Source organism: Triticum aestivum, chromosome 3A, assembly GCF_018294505.1.
Source record: "Triticum aestivum cultivar Chinese Spring chromosome 3A, IWGSC CS RefSeq v2.1, whole genome shotgun sequence".
Taxonomy (NCBI): domain Eukaryota; kingdom Viridiplantae; phylum Streptophyta; class Magnoliopsida; order Poales; family Poaceae; genus Triticum; species Triticum aestivum.
The window spans coordinates 625,871,129-625,889,256 of record NC_057800.1 but is presented as its reverse complement, the minus strand read 5'-3'; positions in this window follow the sequence as shown (position 1 = coordinate 625,889,256).

Genomic DNA, 18,128 nt, shown 5'->3' with positions numbered 1-18,128 from the left:
GCAATATAAAAATACCCCAAAAATAAAAATTCTCCAAATGCCCTGAAATTTAAATATGATTTTTTCTAGAATATTTGAGAATATTTGGCACTGAGAACACAACAGGGGGGTCAACCACCTGCCCACGAGGGTGGAGGGCGCGCCCTACCCCCCTGGGCGCGCCCCCTGCCTTGTGGGCCCACGGTGGCCCTCCTCCACTTATTCCTGCACCCACACACTTCATCTTCCTCCCACAAACACGAATATCCATCTCAAGCACGAGTTCTAGCCCATTTTGCTGCCATTTTCGATCTCCTTGCTCACAGCACCTCTCACAAAACTGCTTGGGGAGATTGTTCCTTAGTATGTGACTCCTCCATTGGTCCAATTAGTTTTTGTTCTAGTGCTTTATTCATTGCAAATTTTTGCTGCTTAGGTGACCCTGTTCTTGAGCTTGCATGTCAAATTTATATGGTCGAAAGTAGTTTTGATGCATGATATAGGCTCTAGGCACTTGTAGAAGTAGTTGCTATCAATATTATTGAGTTTGGTTTACTTTTATTTTGAAGTTACTAAAAATTTCAGAATTTTTCAGAAAATGATGAGGAGACTATTGAGGGGCTCATCGAGCCAAAGCTCGAAGGAAAAGGCACCGAAGCCTAAGTATAATTTGCCGCACACCGCGGAGGTTCGAGCGTGTGAATGGCCTTCCGAGGATTTCTTGAGAGCAGCCGGTATTTAAGAAGATTTTCATGAGTTGGCTAAGAATGCAGGCCTCACCGCTTTCCTCCATGACCAATGCGATCTGTATCTCTTACTCACAAATACCTTTGTGCAAAACTTTCATTTCCATTCTAGGAGCTCACCACCTACGGTGGAGTTTAATTTATATGATGAGCATAAGGAGATGTCACTTTATGATTTTTGTCGGATTTGTTTGGTCCCTTTTGAGGGCAAGACAGAAGAACCACATCATTATGATGTGGAGGGGTTTATTGATACTATCACTGTAGGGGAAACTAGGAAGGTTTCCGATGCATGAATCACTAGCATACATTTTCCTATTTTACGTTACTTTGCATTATTTGCTAGTCGTTGCTTAATTGGACGCGGAAACTGTGGAAACCTTAGTATCCCTGATATAATTATTCTGCTCCATGGTTTATATAGTGATAACACTTTTAGTATGGGCGGTATTATTGCCAAACGGTTAAGTCTGAACCGTACCAAGGGCCCCATCTTTGGAGGCATCTATGCTTCACGCCTAGCTGCACATTTTAACATACCTATCAGGCATTTTGAGAAGGAAGAAAAGGTGCTACCTCGTGTTTATCTAGATTATAAAAGTATGGTGGCACATGATTTTATTGTTAAGAATAGGGAAGGAGAGCTTAAATATCAATTGTTCTTTAATAAGCATCATCCTGAGACTATTACCCTGCTTGCTCCTTCTTCGTTTGATTTATCTTCAGGCACGTACCTCGTTCCGTTGAAGGCTATTCACGCCTACCGGAACCCTGCACCAGCCGAGGAGCCAGAGCCAGAACCACAAGTTGATCCTTCACGACAGTCTAATTACTAGTGGGATCCGGAGATGATTGTCAGCCAGTGGCAATCGGAGTCTTCCTCTTCTTCATCATAGTATGACCCCAACTACTATTATGGATATCCGCCAGGCCAGCCGTGGCCATAGACCAACTTAGGCCAAAAGCCTAAGATTGGGGGAGTACGTATTTCCCACCGACATTACATTTATGTTCACACACTCATTGGTAGATGTCGGTGCTCATACTTTTTCATTGTATCATCCATGCTAGTCTATTTTCCTTTTTATGCTCTCTTCTTGTATGTTTAGTAAACCTTAAGAAAAACCAAGAAAATTAGTTGTAGCTTTTAATCAGTTTAATTTCCATGCTTGTAGTAGTAATTAAAAAGAAAACCCAAAAATATTTCATGTTCTTCTTTTGCTTGTTGGGAGCTTTCCCGTGTAAATAGTTTTATCTTCTTCTTTTCTTTGGGGTCGATAGGAGAAGACCATAATTAAATTGTTGAAGTAGCTCTTATGTGCATTATTGTTGATCTCACAAAAGAGCCCATATTGCCTTGTCTTCTCCTGTTTATTGAATGCCTGCAGATTCCAGCTTAGTCCAATGCACGTGCACTATTATTATTCACACTATTCGGTCGTGCAAGTGAAAGGCAATTATGACGATATATGATGGACTGACTGTTGGAAATATGCCCTAGAGGCAATAATAAAATGGTTATTATTATATTTCCTTGTCCATGATAATTGTCTATTGTTCATGCTATAATTGTGTTATCCGGAAATCGTAATACATGTGTGAATATATAGACCACAACATGTCCCTAGTAAGCCTCTAGTTGACTAGCTCGTTGATCAATAGATGGTTACGGTTTCCTGACCATGGACATTGGATGTCATTGATAACGGGATCACATCATTAGGAGAATGATGTGATGGACAAGACCCAATCCTAAGCATAGCACAAGATCGTGTAGTTCGTTTGCTAGAGCTTTTCTAAGTTTCAAGTATCATTTCCTTAGACCATGAGATTGTGCAACTCCCGGATACCGTAGGAGTGCTTTGGGTGTGCCAAACGTCACAACGTAACTGAGTGGCTATAAAGGTACCCTACAGGTATCTCCGAAAGTGTCTGTTGGGTTGGCATGAATCGAGACTGGGATTTGTCACTCCGTATGACGGAGAGGTATCTCTGGGCCCACTCAGTAGTGCATCATCATAATGAGCTCAGTGTGACTAAATAGTTGGTCACGGGATGATGTATTACGGAACGAGTAAAGTGACTTGTCGGTAACGAGATTGAACAAGGTATTGGGATACCGATGATCGAATCTCGGGCAAGTAACGTACCGAATGACAAAGGGAATTGGATACGGGATTGATTGAATCTTTGACATCGTGGTTCATCCGATGAGATCATCGTGGAACATGTGGGAGCCAACATGGGTATCTAGATCCCGCTGTTGGTTATTGACCGGAGAGTCGTCTCGGTCATGTCTGCATGTCTCCCGAACCCGTAGGGTCTACACACTTAAGGTTCGGTGACGCTAGGGTTGTAGAGATATTAGTATGCGGTAATCCGAAAGTTGTTCGGAGCCCCGGATGAGATCCTGGACGTCACGAGGAGTTCCGGAATGATCCGGAGGTGAAGATTTATATATAGAAAGTCCAGTTTCGGCCATCGGGAAGGTTTCGGGGGTAATTGGTATTGTACCGGGACCACCGGAAGGGTCCCGGGGGTCCACTGGGTGGGGCCACCTATCCTGGAGGGCCCCATGGTCTAAAGTGGGAGGGGAACCAGCCCCTAGTGGGCTGGTGTGCCCCCCTATGGGCCTCCCCCTGCGCCTAGGGTTGGAAACCCTAGGGGTGGGGGGCGCCCCACTTGGCTCGGGGGGCAAGTCCCCCTTGGCCGCCGCCCCCCCTTGGAGATCCCATCTCCTAGGGCCGACGCCCCCCCTAGGGGCCCTATATATAGTGGGGGGAGGGAGGGCAGCCACACCAAGTCCCTGGCCCCTCCCTCTCCCCTCGTAACACCTCTCTCTCTCTCCCGTTGGAGCTTCGCGAAGCCCTGCCGAGATCACCGCTGCTTCCACCACCATGCCGTCGTGCTGCTGGGTCTCCATCAACCTCTCCTTCCCCTTGCTGGATCCAGAAGGAGGAGACGTCTTCTCAACCGTACGTGTGTTGAACGTGGAGGTGTCGTCCGTTCGGCACTTGGTCATCGGTGATTTGGATCACGACGAGTACGACTCCATCAACCCTGTTCTCTTGAACGCTTCCGCTCACGATCTACAAGGGTATGTAGATGCACTCCCCTTTCCCTCGTTGCTAGATGACTCCATAGATTGATCTTGGTGATGCATAGAAAATTTTAAAATTCTGCTACGTTCCCCAACAGTGGTATCAGAGCTAGGTCTATGCGTAGTTTCTATGCACGAGTAGAACACAAGTTGTTGTGGGCGTTGATTTTGTCAATTTACTTGCCGTTACTAGTCTTATCTTTATTCGACAGCATCGTGGGATGAAGCGGCCCGGACCGACCTTATACGTACGCTTACGTGAGACTGGTTCCATCGACTGACATGCACTAGTTGCATAAGGTGGCTAGCGGGTGTCTGTCTCTCCCACTTTAGTCGGATCGGATTCGATGAAAAGGGTCCTTATGAAGGGTAAATAGAAATTGGCATATCACGTTGTGGTTTTGGCGTAGGTAAGAAACGTTCTTGCTAGAAACCTATAGCGGCCACGTAAAAACTTACAACAACAATTAGAGGACGTCTAACTTGTTTTTGCAGCATGTGCTATGTGATGTGATATGGCCAAAAGGATGTGATGAATGATATATGCGATGTATGAGATTGATCATGTTCTTGTAATAGGAATCACGACTTGCATGTCGATGAGTATGACAACCGGCAGGAGCCATAGGAGTTGTCTTAATTTATTTATGACCTGCGTGTCAACATAAACGTCATGTAATTACTTTACTTTATTGCTAAACCGTTAGCCATAGTAGTAGAAGTAATAGATGACGAGACAACTTCATGAAGACACGATGATGGAGATCATGATGATGGAGATCATGGTGTCATGCCGGTGACGATGATGATCATGGCGCCCCGAAAATGGAGATCAAAAGGAGCAAATGATATTGGCCATATCATGTCACTATTTGATTGCATGTGATGTTTATCATGTTTTTGCTTCTTATTTGCTTAGAACGACAGTAGTAAATAAGATCAACCCTCACAATAATTTCAAGAAAGTGTTCCCCCTAATTGTGCACCGTTGCTAAGGTCCGTTGTTCTAAAGCACCACGTGATGATCGGGTGTGATAGGTTCTAACATTCGCATACAACGGGTGTAAGCCAGATTTACACACGTAATACACTTAGGTTGACTTGACGAGCCTAGCATGTACAAACATGGCCTCGGAACACGGAAGACCGAAAGGTCGAACATGAGTCATATAGAAGATACGATCAACATGAAGATGTTCACCGATGATGACTAGTCCGTCTCACGTGATGATCGGACACGGCCTAGTTGAATCGGATCATGTATCACTTAGATGACTAGAGGGATGTCTATCTGAGTGCGAGTTCATTGAATAATTTGATTAGATGAACTTAATTATCATGAACTTAGTCTAAAATCTTTACAATATGTCTTGTAGATCAAATGGCCCACGCTAATGTTGTCCTCAACTTCAACGCATTCCTAGAGAAAACCAAGCTGAAAGACGATGGTAGCAACTATACAGACTGGGTCCGGAACTTGAGGATCATCCTCATAGCTGCCAAGAAAGCATATGTCCTTGAAGCACCGCTAGGTGAAGCACCACCCCTAGCAAACCAAGACGTTATGAATGCTTGGCAGTCCCATGTTGATGATTACTCCCTGGTTCAGTGCGGCATGCTTTACATCTTAGAACCGGGGCTCCAGAAGCGCTTTGAGCAACACGGAGCATATGAGATGTTCCAAGAGCTGAAAATGGTTTTCCAAGCTCATGCCCGGGTCGAGAGATATGAAGTCTCCGACAAGTTCTACAGTTGTAAGATGGAGGAGAATAGTTCCGTCAGCGAGCACATACTCAAAATGTCTAGGTTACACAACCGCTTATCTCAGCTGGGAGTTAATCTCTCGGATGATGCGGTCGTTGACAGAATCCTTCAGTCGCTCCCACCTATCTACAAGAGCTTTTTGATGAACTTCAATATGCATGGGATGGAAAAGACCATTCCTGAGGTATATTCGATGCTGAAATCAGCGGAGGTGGAAATCAAAAAGGAACATCAAGTGTTGATGGTGAATAAAACCACTAAGTTCAAGAAAGGCAAGGGTAAAAAGAACTTCAAGAAGGACGGCAAGGGAGTTGTCGCGCCCGGTAAGCAAGCTGCCGGGAAGAAGCCAAAGAATGGACCCAAGCCCGAGACTGAGTGTTTTTATTGCAAGGGAAGTGGTCACTGGAAGCGGAACTGCCCCAAGTACTTAGCGGACAAGAAGGCCGGCAACACCAAAGGTATATGTGATATACATGTTATTGATGTGTACCTTACCAGTACTCGTAGTAGCTCCTGGGTATTTGATACCGGTGCGGTTGCTCATATTTGTAACTCAAAACAGGAGCTGCGGAATAAGCGGAGACTGGCGAAGGACGAGGTGACGATGCGCGTCGGGAATGGTTCCAAGGTCGATGTGATCGCCGTCGGCACGCTACCTCTACATTTACCTACGGGATTAGTTTTAAACCTCAATAATTGTTATTTAGTGCCAGCTTTGAGCATGAACATTGTATCAGGATCTCGTTTAATACGAGATGGCTACTCATTTAAATCCGAGAATAATGGTTGTTCTATTTATATGAGAGATATGTTTTATGGTCATGCCCCGCTGGTCAATGGTTTATTCTTATTTAATCTCGAACGTAATGTTACACATATTCATAGTGTGAATACCAAAAGATGTAAGGTTGATAATGATAGTCCCACATACTTGTGCCACTGCCGCCTTGGTCACATTGGTGTCAAACGCATGAAGAAACTCCATGCAGATGGACTTTTGGAGTCTCTTGATTATGAATCATTTGACACGTGCGAACCATGCCTCATGGGCAAAATGACCAAGATTCCATTCTCCGGAACAATGGAGCGAGCAACCAACTTGTTGGAAATCATACATACTGATGTGTGCGGTCCAATGAGTGTTGAGGCTCGCGGTGGCTATCATTATGTTCTCACCCTCACTGATGACTTGAGTAGATATGGGTATGTCTACTTAATGAAACACAAGTCTGAGACCTTTGAAAAGTTCAAGGAATTTCAGAGTGAGGTTGAGAATCAACGTGACAGGAAAATCAAGTTCTTGCGATCAAATCGTGGGGAGAATACTTGAGTCACGAATTTGGCACGCACTTAAGGAAATGTGGAATAGTTTCACAACTCACGCTGCCTGGAACACCTTAGCGTAATGGTGTGTCCAAACGTCGTAATCGCACTCTATTGGATATGGTGCAATCTATGATGTCTCTTACTGATCTACCGCTGTCATTTTGGGGCTATGCTTTAGAGACTGTCGCATTCACTTTAAATAGGGCTCCGTCGAAATCTATTGAGACGACACCGTATGAATTATGGTTTGGGAAGAAACCTAAGCTGTCGTTTCTAAAAGTTTGGGGATGCGATGCTTATGTGAAGAAACTTCAACCTGAAAAGCTCAAACCCAAATTGGAAAATGTGTCTTCATAGGATACCCTAAAGAAACTATTGGGTATACCTTCTACCTCAGATCTGAAGGCAAGATCTTTGTTGCCAAGAATGGATCCTTTCTAGAGAAAGAGTTTCTCTTGAAATAAGTAAGTGGGAGGAAAGTAGAACTTGATGAAGTATTGCCTCTTGAACCGGAGAGTGGCGCAGCTCAAGAAAATGTTGCTGAGGTGGCTGCACCAACTAGAGAAGAAGTTAATGATGATGATCAAGAAACTTCAGATCAAGTTGCTACTGAACTTCGTAGGTCCACAAGGACACGTTCCACACCAGAGTGGTACGGCAACCCTGTCCTGGAAATCATGTTGTTAGACAATGGTGAACCTTCAAACTATGAAGAAGTGATGGCGGGCCCAGACTTCGACAAATGGCTGGAAGCCATGAAATCCGAGATAGGATCCATGTATGAAAACAAAGTATGGACTTTGACTGACTTGCCCGATGATCGGCGAGCCATAGAAAATAAATGGATCTTTAAGAAGAAGACAGACACGGATGGTAATGTGACCATCTATAAAGCTCGTCTTGTCGCTAAGGGTTATCGACAAGTTCAAGGGGTTGACTATGATGAGACTTTCTCACCCGTAGTGAAGCTGAAGTCCGTCCGAATCATGTTAGCAATCGCCGCATTCTATGATTATGAGATATGGTAAATGGACGTCAAAACAGCATTCCTTAATGGTTTCCTTAAGGAAGAATTGTATATGATGCAGCCGGAAGGTTTTGTCGATCCTAAGAATGCTGACAAGGTGTGCAAGCTCCAACGCTCGATCTATGGGCTGGTGCAAGCATCTCGGAGTTGGAACATTCGTTTTGATGAGATGATCAAAGCATTTGGGTTTACGCAAACTTATGGAGAAGCCTGCGTTTACAACAAAGTGAGTGGGAGCTCTGTAGCATTTCTCATATTGTATGTGGATGACATACTATTGATGGGAAATGATATAGAATTCTTGGAAAGCATAAAGGCCTGCTTGAACAAGTGTTTTTCAATGAATGATCTTGGAGAAGCTGCTTACATATTAGGCATCAAGATCTATAGAGATAGATCGAGACGCCTCATTGGTCTTTCACAGAGTACGTACCTTGACAAGATATTGAAGAAGTTCAGTATGGACCAGTCAAAGAAGGGGTTCTTGCATGTGTTGCAAGGTATGAGATTGAGCACGGCTCAATGCCCGACCACGGCAGAAGATAGAGAAAAGATGAGTGTCGTCCCCTCTGCCTCGGCCATAGGGTCTATCATGTATGCTATGCTATGTACCAGACCTGATGTAAACCTTGCCGTAAGTTTGGTAGGAAGGTACCAAAGTAATCCCGGCATGGAACACTTTACAGCGGTCAAGAATATCCTGAAGTGCCTGAAAAGGACTAAGGATATGTTTCTCGTTTATGGAGGTGACGAAGAGCTCGTCGTAAAGGGTTACGTCGATGCTAGCTTCGACACAGATCTGGATGACTCCAAGTCACAAACCGGATACGTGTATATTTTGAATGGTGGGGCAGTCAGCTGGTGTAGTTGCAAGCAAAGCATCATGGTGGGATCTACATGTGAAGTGGAGTACATGGCAGCCTCGGAGGCAGCACAAGAAGCAATTTGGGTGAAGGAGTTCATTACCGACCTAGGAGTTATTCCAAATGCATCGGGCTCGATGACTCTCTTCTGTGACAACACTGGAGATATTGCCCTTGCCAAGGAGCCCAGGTTTCACAGGAAGACCAGGCATATCAAGCGTCGCTTCTACTCCATTCGTGAAAATGTTCAAAATGGAGACATAGATATTTGTAAAGTGCATACGGACCTGAATGTCGCAGATCCGTTGCCTAAGCCTCTCCCTCGAGCGAAACATGATCAACACCAGAACTCTATGGGTGTTCAATTCATCACAATGTAACTAGATTATTGACTCTAGTGCAAATGGGAGACTGTTGGAAATATGCCCTAGAGGCAATAATAAAATGGTTATTATTATATTCCTTGTCCATGATAATTGTCTATTGTTCATGCTATAATTGTGTTATCCGGAAATCATAATACATGTGTGAATATATAGACCACAACATGTCCCTAGTAAGCCTCTAGTTGACTAGCTCGTTGATCAATAGATGGTTATGGTTTCCTGACCATGGACATTGGATGTCATTGATAACGGGATCACATCATTAGGAGAATGATGTGATGGACAAGACCCAATCCTAAGCATAGCACAAGATCGTGTAGTTTGTTTGCTAGAGCTTTTCTAAGTGTCAAGTATCATTTCCTTAGACCATGAGATTGTGCAACTCCCGGATACCGTAGGAGTGCTTTGGGTGTGCCAAGTGTCACAACGTAACTGGGTGGCTATAAAGGTACACTACAGGTATCTACGAAAGTGTCTGTTGAGTTGGCATGAATCGAGACTGGGATTTGTCACTCCGTATGACGGAGAGGTATCTCTGGGCCCACTCGGTAATGCATCATCATAATGAGCTCAGTGTGACTAAATAGTTGGTCACGGGATGATGTGTTACGGAATGAGTAAAGTGACTTGCCGATAACAAGATTGAACAAGGTATTGGGATACCGACGATCGAATCTCGGGCAAGTAACGTACCGAATGACAAAGGGAATTGGATACGGGATTGATTGAATCCTTGACATCGTGGTTCATCCGATGAGATCATCGTGGAACATGTGGGAGCCAACATGGGTATCCAGATCCTGCTGTTGGTTATTGACCGGAGAGTCCTCTCGGTCATGTCTGCATGTCTCCCGAACCCATAGGGTCTACACACTTAAGGTTCGGTGATGCTAGGGTTGTAGAGATATTAGTATGCGGTAACCCGAAAGTTGTTCGGAGTCCCGGATGAGATCCCGGACGTCACGAGGAGTTTCGGATAGGGATGGCAATGGGTACCCATTACCCACGTACCCTGCGGGTAAAAACCCTATTAGGATGAGGGTATGGGACAAAACGTTATCCATGGTCATATAAATGGGCAAATCTCAAACCCATCAGATAGAGCGGGTACGGGTATGGGATCACATAACCCGTACCCGCATACCCATGTACCCTTATAAAATCTAACGAATATTGACAAATTACCTCTATACTTTGTCGTGAGTTTGTCAACTTAAAATGTATGAATATGTGTTATGTTTCGATATGTTTTTGTTTACAAGAAAGTGTCAATTTTTATAGGATGTGGTGTTGTTTATAAGTATGTATTGATGTTATTATGTGTTGTTGTTTATAAATTACTATTATATGTAGTTTTTATAAATTATGTGATGCTCAAGTTAATGTTATTCAAACGTGGGTGTTTTTACCCACGGGTACCCATTTACCCTGTGGGTGATGGGCATGGAAAAAATTGTACCCACTAGCGGGTATGGGTATGGGTATGGGTGATGGGTAAGATCAAATTGGGCGGGTAAGGGTATGGGGTGGCTCTACCCATACCCAAATCCTGTGGGTGCCATCCCTAGTTCCGGAATGGTCCGGAGGTGAAGATTTATATATAGAAAGTCCAGTTTCGGCCATCGGGAAGGTTTCGGGGGTAATCGATATTGTACCGGGACCACCGGAAGGGTCCTGGCGGTCCACCGGGTGGGGCCACCTATCCTGGAGGGCCCCATGGGCTGAAGTGGGAGGGGAACCAGCCCCTGGTGGGCTGGTGTGCCCCCCCATGGGCCTCCCCTGCGCCTAGGGTTGGAAACCCTAGGGATGGGGGGCTCCCCACTTGGCTTGGGGGGCAAGTCCCCCTTGGCCGCCGCCCCCCTTGGAGATCCCATCTCCTAGGGCCAGCGCCCCCCCCAGGGCCCCTATATATAGTGGGGGGAGGGAGGGCAACCGCACCAAGTCCCTGGCCCCTCCCTCTCCCCTCGTAACACCTCTCTCTCTCTCTCGTTGGAGCTTGGCGAAGCCCTGCCGAGATCACCGCTGCTTCCACCACCACGCCGTTGTGCTGCTGGATCTTCATCAACCTCTCCTTCCCCTTGCTGGATCAAGAAGGAGGAGACTTCTTCCCAACCATATGTGTGTTGAACGCGGAGGTGCCGTCCGTTCGGCACTTGGTCGTCGGTGATTTGGATCACGATGAGTACGACTCCATCAACCCCGTTCTCTTGAACGCTTCCGCTCGCGATCTACAAGGGTATGTAGATGCACTCCCCTTTCCCTCGTTGCTAGATGACTCCATAGATTGATATTGGTGATGCGTAGAAAATTTTAAAATTCTGCTATATTCCCCAACACTGACTGAGATGAGAAAAGCTGGTATGAACTCGACCTCTTTTGTTTTTGCAAATATGATTAGTTCATCATTCCTGATTCAGCCTATTATGAATAAACATGTTTGCAATGACAACCAGAGATCATAGTTTCTTATGCCATGCTTGATTAGCTATGAGTTATAATGGTTTACCTTGCGTGCCAACATGCTATTAAAATGGTTATGATGTGGTACAATAGGGTGGTATCCTCCTCTGAATGATTTAAGTGACTTGACTTGGCACATGTTCACGCATGTAGTTGAAACAAAATCAACATAGCCTACACGATATTTATGTTCATGGTGAATTATATCCTACTCATGCTTGCATTCGGTGTTGATTAATTTTAATGCATGTTCATGACTGTTGTCGCTCTCTAGCTGGTCGCTTCCCAGTCTTTTGCTAGCCTTCACCTGTACTAAGCGGGGATACTGCTTGTGCATCCAATCCCTTAAACCCCAAAGTTATTCCACATGAGTCCACTATACCTACCTATATACGGTATCTACCTGCCGTTCCAAGTAAATTTGTATGTGCCAAACTCTAAACCTTCAAATAAATATCATGTTTTGTATTGCTCAAATAGCTCATGTATCAACTAGGGTTGTCCGTATCTTCCATGTTAGGCGGGTTATTCTCAAGAGGAGTGGACTCCGCTCCTCACTCACGAGATAAATGGCTGGTCACCGGGATGCCCAGTCCCATGCTTTATGCAAAGTAAATCAAAATAATTGCAAAAAAATTACCCCTCGGACTCTTGTTAGTTGGAGGCACTCATTCTTTCGAGCAAGCCATGGATTGATGCTTGTTGGTGGAAGGGGGAGTATAAACTTTACCATTTTGTTTGGGAACCGCCTATAATGTGTGTAGCATGGAAGATATCGCCATCTCTTGGTTGTTATGTTGACAATGAAAGTATACCGCTCAAAATATTATTCAACCGAGCTCTGGCACCTCTACAAATCCCTGCTTCCCTCTGTGAAGGGCCTATCTATTTACTTTTATGCTGAGTCATCATCCTCTTATTAAAAAGCACCAGTTGGAGAGCACCGCTATCATTTGCATTCATTACTGTTAGTTTACATTGAGTATGACTTGACTGGATCTCTTTTACCATGAATTACAATGTCTAGTCAGTCCTTGGTCTTTAAAGGTGCTCTGCATTTATGTTTTGCGGTCTCAGAAAGGGATAGCGAGATACCATCTTGTTATATCATATTATGATTGTTTTGACAAAGTGTTGTCATCCAAGATTTATTATTATTGCTCGCTAGTTGATTATGCTATTGATATGAGTAAACTTGAAACCTATGTGTTATTGCGAATGTGGTTAGTTATAATCTTTGCTGAAAACTTGAATGTTGGCTTTACATATTTACAACAACAAGAGCAAACAGAGTTTGTAAAAGTTTTTCTTTATCACTTTCAGTTTGTCAACTGAATTGCTTGAGGACAAGCAAAGGTTTAAGCTTGGGGGAGTTGATATGTCTCCAACGTATCTACTTTTCCAAACACTTTTGCCCTTGTTTTGGACTCTAACTTGCATGATTTGAATGGAACTAACCCGGACTGACGCTGTTTTCAGCAGAATTACCATGGTGTTATTTATGTGCAGGAGCAAACGTTCTCGGAATGACCTGAAACTTCACGGAGCCACTTTTCAGAAAATAAGAAAAATACTGCAAAAGATGAAGGCCAGGGGGCCCACTACCTCCCCATGAGGGTGGGGGCGCGCCTGCCCCCCTAGGGCGCGCCCCCTACCTCGTGGGCCCCCTGTTTCCTCTCTGACTCCAACTCCAACTCCATATATTGAGTTTTGGGGAGAAAAAAATCAGGGAGAAGAAATCATCGCGTTTTACGATACGGAGCCGCCGCCAAGCTCTAAAACCTCTCGGGAGGGTTGATCTGGAGTCCGTTCGGGGCTTCGAAGAGGGGAATTCATCGCCATCGTCATCACCAACCATCCTCCATCACCAATTTCATGATGCTCACCGCCGTGTGTGAGTAATTCCATCGTAAGCTTGCTGGACGGTGATGGGTTGGATAGGATCTATCATGTAATCGAGTTAGTTTTGTTAGGGTTTGATCCCTAGTGTCCATTATGTTCTCAGATTGATGTTGCTATGACTTTGCTATGCTTAATGCTTGTCACTAGGGCCCGAGTGCCATGATTTCAGATCTGAACCTATTATGGTTTCATCAATATATGAGTGTTCTTTATCCTATCTTGCAAGTCTATAGTCACCTATTATGTGTTATGATCCGTTAATCCCGAAGTGACAATAATCGGGATACTTACCGGTGATGACCGTAGTTTGAGGAGTTCATGTATTCACTATGTGTTAATGCTTTGTTCCGGTTCTCTATTAAAAGGAGGCCTTAATATCCCTTAGTTTCCGTAAGGACCCCGCTGCCACAGGAGGGTAGGACAAAAGATGTCATGCAAGTTCTTTTCCATATGCACGTATGACTATGTTCGGAATACATGCCTACATTATATCAATAAACTGGAGCTAGTTCTGTGTCACCCTAGGTTATGACTGTTACATGATGAACCGCATCCGGCATAATTCTCCATCACTGATCCATTGCCTACGAGCTTTCCATATATTGTTCTTCGCTTATTTACTTTTCCGTTGCTATTGCTATCATCACTACAAAATACCAAAAACATTGCTTTTACTACCGTTACCTTTTGTTACCGTTATCACCACTATCATATTACTTTGGTACTAAACACTTGCTGCAGATATTAAGTTTCCAGGTGTGGTTGAATTGACAACTCAGCTGCTAATACTTGAGAGTATTCTTCGGCTCCCCTTGTGTCGAATCAATAAATTTGGGTTGAATACTCTACCCTCGAAAACTGTTGCGATCTCCAATACTTGTGGGTTATCACTTACCCAAATATTTTGCTTGAAATTGAGAAAAGTACTAAGGAATATATGACTACACAATTTGAGCATAATAAGTATTTCACTGAAGAACTTAAGGAGCACTCCGTTGTGCTTGATGCTATTACAAAACAACTTGATGATATCAGCAGAGAAGTTTGCAATCACCAATCTAAGTATGCTTTCATTGTAAGTTTGCTAGGAAAAATATCTGATGCACAAGCTACCTTAGTAAATCAAATGGCTGCTAAACCAATCTCGTTAGAAGATAAAAGTGATGAAGATCTTAAAATGATTGGTGTTTCTTCTATTGATTCCTTGTTTAGTAAAGTTAAGATTGATGAAAAAGGGACTGGAGAAGAGTCAACTTTAGGTAGAAGGCATCCCAATACTTCGGAGGGTGAAAATCTTGTTGAAAAAATTGATGAAAGTGGGTTTGAAGAGGTCAAAACTTTAGCTAGTGATATGCCCACTCTTTTGGATTACAAAGACTTTAATTATGATAGTTTCTCTTTGATTGATTCTATTTCTTTGTTGCAATCCATGATAAATTCACCCCATGCCTATGAACAAAATAAAGCTTTTACTAAACATATTGTTGATGCTATGATGAAAGCTCTTGAAGAAAAATTGGAATTAGAAGTTTCAATTCCTAGAAAATTGCATGATGAATGGGAACCTACTATCAAAGTCAAGATTAAAAATTATGAGTGTTTTGCTTTGTGTGACTTGGGTTCTAGTGTTTCTACAATTCCAAAATCTTTATGTGATGTGCTTGGTCTTACCGATCTTGAATCACGCTCTTTAAATTTGCACTTGGCAGATTCTACTATTAAAAGACCTATGGTAAGAATTAATGATGTTCTTATTCTTGCAAATAGGAATTATGTACCCATAGATTTTATTGTTCTTGCTATTGATTGCAATCCATCTTGTCCAACTATTATCGGTAGACCGTTTTTACCCATTATCGGTGTTGTGATTGATATGAAAGAAGGCAATATTAAGTTCCAATTTCCTTTGAGGAAGGGTATGGAAAAATTTCCTACAACCAGAATTAAGCCACCCTATCAATCAATCATGTGGGCATCTTATGGATCTCGAACCAAAGATGACAAAACTCAGATCCTTACTTTATGCCTAGCTAAGGGCGTAAAACTCTAATGCTTGTTGGGTGGCAACCCAAAGAATAAATTTTATTTTTGCTTTTTGCTTCCTATTCTTGTGTGTTAGCACAATTATGCTACTATTATGATTGTGTTTTTTATATTTTAATTAGTGTTTGTGCCAAGTAAAGTCTTTAGGATCTTCTTGGGTGATAGTTGTTTGATCTTGCTGAAAAAACAGAAACTTTTATGCTCACAAATTAATTTTCGATTTTTACCAGAGAGCGATAAAATACCCATTCCACCTGCAGTAGATCAATATACAAATTTTTCAGGTCGTCCTAATTTTTCAGAATTTTTGGAGTTACATAAGTATTCGAAATAGTCAAATTTCTACAGATTGTTCTGCTTTGACAGATTTTGTTTTCTTTGTGTTGTGTGCTTATTTTGATGGCTCTATGGTTTTCTTTGATGAGTTTTTGCCATAGAAAAGTTGGAATACAATAGACATAATACAAAGACAAAACATGAATTAGTTTGATACATCACTTATAGTAGTGGTTTATTATTCTTGTACTAACGGATCTCACGAAGGTTTTGTTGAGTTTTGTGTGATTGAAGTTTTCAAGTTTTGGGTTATCTTACAATGGATGAAGGAAGGACGAAAGAGCCTAAGCTTGGGGATGCCCCGGCATCCCAAGCTATTATCCAAAAATGAGCAACCAACTAAGCTTGGGGATGCCCCCGAGTGGCATCCCCGCTTTCTTCCAACAACTATCGATATTTTTCTCAAGACTATATTTTTATTCGTCACATGATATGTGTTTTGCTTGGAGCGTCTTGTATGATATGTGTCTTTGCTTGTTTTATTTTGTGTTTTAAGTCATCAATCTTTGCTGGACACACCTATTTGAGAGAGCCAAAATTATGTCATGACTTGTTAGAATTGCTCTCGATGCTTCACTTAAATCTTTTATGAGCTAGGACTTGCTCTAGTGCTTCACTTATATCTTTTTGAGCACGGTGTGCTTAGTATTTTTGAAGAAATGCTCTCTTGATTCACTTAGATTTATTTGAGAGTTGGTAAAAAAAATTAAGAAATTCTCTCTTGATTCACTTAAATTAATTTGAGAGAAAGAAAATATATTATGCTCCTGATATTCACTTATATTTTTTGGAGCTTGTCAAAAGCAACACATGAAAATTAGTCCCAAAGTGATAGGTATCCAAGAAGGATAAAGAAAAGAAATATGTCATGAAGATCATTGGACAAGATAAAATTGATTCTTAGTAATAGTTTTGAGATATGATGATGTGATATGTGAGTTATGTTGATGAGAAATTATGCTCTAGTAGGAATATTAGTGTTAAGGTTTGTGATTCCCGAAGCATGCATGTATAGTCTCTCGTTATGCTATGATGTTGGAGCAAGATTTACTTTTGATTGTCTTCCTTATGAGTGGCGGTCGGGGACGAGCGATGGTCTTTTCCTAACAATCTATCCCCCTAGGGGCATGCGTAGTAGTACTTTGCTTCAAGGGCTAATAAACTTTTGCAATAAGTATATGAGTTCTTTATGACTAATGTGAGTCCATGGATTATACGCACTCTTAAATTTTCGCAATTTGCTAGCCTCTACGGTACCGTGCATTGCCATTTCTCACATTGAGACGTGGTGCAAACTTCGCAGGTGCATCCAAACCCCGTGATATGATACGCTCTATCACACATAAGCCTCATTATATCTTCCTCAAAACAGCCACCATACCTACCTATTATGTCTTTTTCATGGCCATTCCGATATATATTGCCATGCAACTTTCACCGCTTTCGTTTGATGACATGAGCATTTATTGTCATATTGCTTTGCATGATCATTGTAACGCCCCGAGACCGATGTGCCAGGTGTCCTCCGCTTATTCGCTATTGTTGCCTTGTCATTGCTTGCGTGTCATGCATTGCATATCATGTCATCATGTGCATTTCATTCGCATACATGTTCGTCTCTTGCATCCGAGCATTTTTCCCGTTGTCCGTTTTGCATTCCGGCGCTCCTATCTCCTCCGGTGGTCATTTCTACCTTCCTTTTGTGTGTGGGGGTTAAACATTTCCAGATTGGACCGAAACTTGCCAAGCGGCCTTGGTTTACTACCGGTAGACCGCCTATCAAGTTTCGTACCATTTGGACTTCGTTTGATACTCCAACGATTAATCGAGGGACCAAAAAGGCCTCGTGTGTGTTTCAGCCCAACACCCTTCCAAAGTGGCCCAAAACCCACCTAAACCATCTCCATCATCTTGGTCGTTCGATCACGATCGCGTGGCTGAAAACTGCACCCCATTTGGACTCTCCTAGCTCCCTCTACCTATATATATGTGGCCATCCCCGATATTTTTGCGGATGAACCCTAGCCCCGCTCCTCTCGCATCGCCGGACATGTCCATCCGGTCACCGGACATGTCCACGTCGCCCGGCCAATCGCATCGCGCCACGTCGCCCCGCTTCTGCTCTCCTCCAACCCCCGCGCGCCACGTGTCCGCCACATCGCCTCCTCTCTCTCCCCTGCGCCGTCGCGGCCCTGC